General features: G+C 48.6%; 1 pseudogene; it reads left to right on the forward strand.

Annotated features, from left to right (window-relative positions):
• Positions 1 to 1,923: 1,923 nt before the first annotated feature.
• On the forward strand, positions 1,924 to 3,575 carry LOC102239295 (annotated as a pseudogene).
• The last annotated feature ends 431 nt before the right edge of the window (positions 3,576 to 4,006 follow it).

A 4,006-nucleotide genomic window follows, 5' to 3' on the forward strand; every position in this document is an offset into this window, starting at 1 on the left:
GAGGCCCAGCTGTGAGGCAAGGCAAGCTGGTGCTACTGCTGGGTCTTGGGCCTCTTATTGATAAGTATGGGGTATGCTGACTCCAGCTGCTGCTTGTTTATGACGTTTTAGCAAAGTCTGAAGCCTGAGCCAGGACAGGCCATTCGTATGGAAAAGCAGCTACAAACAGTTTGGGTGGGGCTGCATATTGGATGGCACGGGGTCTCAGGGAATCACCAGGGTGGAGTGAACAGTGTGAGCAATGCTGATGGAAACTCAGATATGGCTGCCAGTCAGCTCTGTGATGGGGGAGGTCCCAGTACAGGTTCAATGACCCCTGCGAGCCATCCCTGTCTGGGAGAAAGCTGCCCCCAAGTTCCTGCCCCGATGTCAGACAGAAACTTTGTAGGCCAGAAGGGAGCAGCAAGAAATAGTCAAAGTGATGAATAGAAAGGACCTACAACGAAGATTACCCAGCAAAACTATCATTTAGAATTGAAGGTCACAGGCAAGAAAAGTTAAAGGAGCTCATCACCACCAAACCAGTATTACATGAAATGTTGAAGGGTATTCTTTAAGAAGAGGAAGAAGAAAGAGGGGGAAGGGGAGGGGGAAGAAGACAGGGAGGGGAAGAGGGAGGGAGAAAGATAGTGGAGAGGACAAAAATATGAACAATAAAATGGCAATAAATACATATCTATCAACAATTGAATCTAAAATCAAAATAAATCCAATGAACAAAACAAACTGATGAATAAAATAGAATCAGAGGAAACATGAAACAGACTGATGAATCTCAGAGAGAAGGGGGGGTTGGATGGAATGAGATTAACCAAAGATTTTATATGCATACTAGAGGCCTGGTGCACAAAATTCATGCATGGGTAGGGTCCCTAGGTCTGGCCAGCGATCAGGGCCGATCTGTGGGGTGATCGGCGGGGCAATCAGGGGGCCCCTTCCGGCACCCACCTTGGTGGGCCTGGTGCCACCTGCTCGCCGGCCCCGCCCCCTGTTGCCACCGCCGACCAGCCCCGCCCCCCACCTCTGGTCACCTCCCTGCGGGGCAATTGGGGGGCCCCGCTGGCACCCACCTTGGCTGGCCTGGGGCCTGCAGGCTGGGGGAAGCTCCTGTGTTGAGTGTCTGCCCCCTGGTGGTCAGTGTGCATCATAGCTATTGGTTGTTCCACCGGTGGTTTCGCCATTCGGTCGATTTGCATATTAGGTGTTTATTATATTGGATATGCATTACCTATGGATACAGACAATAGGGTGGTGAAGTCCTGGGGCGGGGCAGGAACCTGGTGGAGGGAGGCAATGGGAGGAAAAAAGAGGGACATTTGTAATACTCTCAAAAGTAAAATTTTTAAAAATAAAAAATAAAATTAAAAAAGGTTTTATATCTCTTAACATTAAAAAAAAAATTGGATTTGAGTAGTCATACCCAGAGATGCTGTCTGCTAAGGAGCAAGAACTAGGGAACTGACTAGGGTTCTAATTAGAGCCCCTCTATAGTCCTTTTATAGAAAGTGGTAAACTCAGGCCACTGGTTATGAAAACAGTGAAAAGAAGGGAAGGGAAGAATTCAGGAGGAAGCAACTGCCAATGATACAAATCTTTGTTCTGAAGGCAGTGTGGTGCCCAGTTTAAGCTCATTTTCATTGAGAACTAATGCCCATTTCCAATTTCGGAACTGAATGACCAACTTGTATGTTTTTGTTAACCTGGGAGATTTGCTTTAACCACATCGTGGGCATTGGGAAGGTAGAAAAACAGGAATAAAAAATTAAAAGATATCCACATAACCCCCACTTTCAGTGGGTAGCTGTCATCATATAATGTCATGAAAGCTCCCTGATGAGCTGGAAGGGGTGGGAAAGGTGCTTCTCTTACTTACAGTCCTGATGGTGACTCATTTCTATAAACTTAAGGAAAACTAAATTGGCAATGGCATGCATCACTGATGCACTAACTGCCCTTCTTTCAGAATATTCATTCCACCGGATTTTTTTGTTAATTGCCCATTTCTAGCCTAGATTCCTGGGTCCCCCTGCAATTTATATTTTTTCATCTGGAAGAGGATTTTTATTTTGATTCCTTGCTTTGGGTCTCACAATTAGTTCCTACAAATGTTATAGTGACTCATTCAGAAAACAGGCTTTGTGACTCCTGCCGACCACAGTTCCTGCGACTAGGGTCTCTGAGTCCTCTTTCGCTATGACTTCCTCCAGCTATCGCCAGTCATGAGCTCCTCGTCCTTCATGGGCCTGGGTGGTGGTACCATGCACTTTGGAGCTGGAGGTGCCTACTGTGTGCCCAGCAGCCTCAGGGGCTTAGGCGGCCATGGTGTATTGGTGTCCTCCACTTGCTTCGTGTCCTCATCTGTCTCTGGGAGCTAGGGAGGTGGATATGTGGGCACCCTGGCTGAGTCCGATAGGCTTCTGGTGGGTAATGAGAAGGTGGCCAGGCAAAACCTCAACCACCGCTTGGCCTCCTACCTGGAGAAAGTGCATGCTCTGGAAGCAGCCAACTGTGACCTGGAGATGAAGATCCGTAACTGGTACCAGAAGCAGGGGCCCAGGCCCACCACTACCACCAGACCATGGAGGTGCCATGGGACAAGATTCTTGGTGCCACCATTGAGAACTCCAAGATTGTCCTGTGGGTCGTCGGCAATGCCCGTCTGGCCAAGGATGACTTCCAAATCAAATTTTGAGACAGAGCAGGCCCTGCCTGTGCCTGAACGTGGAGGCTGACATCAATGGCCTGGGCAAGCCTGGACAAGCTGACCCTTTCTAGAGATGATCTGGAGATGCAGATTGAAGGCCTGAAGGAAGAACTGGCCTACCTGAAGCAGAACCATGAGGAGATCAGTGCTTTGAGGGGCCAGGTGAGCGGCCAGGTCTGTGTGGAGGTGGATTCCACGACCTAGCCAGGATCCTGAATGACATGAGAAGCAATATGAGGTTGTCCAAACTCCTCAGTCTGGCTGGTGAACCAGACTTCAGCATCCTTCCAGCCAGACTGAGGAGCTGAACCGGAGGTCACTGGCCACACGGAACAACTGCAGATTAGCAAAATGGAGGTCACTGACCTGCACCTCACCCTCCTCGGTCTAAAGATCAAGCTGCAGTCTCAGCTCAGCATAAAGCAGCCCTGGAAGACACACTGGCAGAACCGGAGGCTCGCTTTGGAGCCCAGTTGGCACTGATCAGCAGTATCAAGTCCAGCTGTGTGACATTAGTGCTGACCCGTAGTGGCAGAACTTGGAGTACCAGAATCTCATGGCATCAAGATGGGGCTGCAGCAGGAGATCACCACCAAGGCAGCCTGCTCCAGGGCCAGGATGCCTACTACAGCAACCGGAGCCCAGCAGCCTCCCCGGCTTCCTCCTTCCCAGGGGGAATGGATGCTCCTGGGTAGGGGCATGAGAGGGGAGGGACCTTTACCTCTGGCTGTTCCTCTGACCTGTCAATGTTATTTTATGGCCCAAGTTGGGGGGGGTTGGGGGTGGCAAAAGGCTTTGTTATGGACTTTTGGAAATGTTTAATAGTTTATATCTGCTTACTTCCTTTTGTTTAAAAATATCCCCCCCAAAATAGATTAAGAAAATAATTTCTGCATTGGCTGGGTAGTTCAGTTGGTTAGAGCGTCATCCTGACGCGTCAAGGTTGTGGGTCTGATCCCTAGTGAGGGCACATACAAGAACCAACCGATAGCCCTCACTGGTTTGGCTCAATGGATAGAGTGTCGGCCTGCAGACTCAAGGGTCCCAGGTTTGATTCCGGTCAAGGGCATGTACCTTGGTTGCAGGCACATACCCAGTAGAGAGTGTGCAGGAGGCAGCTGGTTGATTTTTCTCTCATCGATGTTTCTAACTCTCTATCCCTCTCCCTTCCTCTATGTAAAAAATCAATAAAATATATATTTTAAAAAAAGAAAAAGAATCAACTGATAAATGCATAAATAAGTGGAACAACAAATCACTGTTTCTCCCTCACTCTAAACCGATAAATAAAATTTTTAGAAA

The sequence above is a fragment of the Myotis brandtii genome, unplaced genomic scaffold, assembly GCF_000412655.1.
Source record: "Myotis brandtii unplaced genomic scaffold, ASM41265v1 scaffold209, whole genome shotgun sequence".
Taxonomy (NCBI): Eukaryota; Metazoa; Chordata; class Mammalia; order Chiroptera; family Vespertilionidae; genus Myotis; species Myotis brandtii.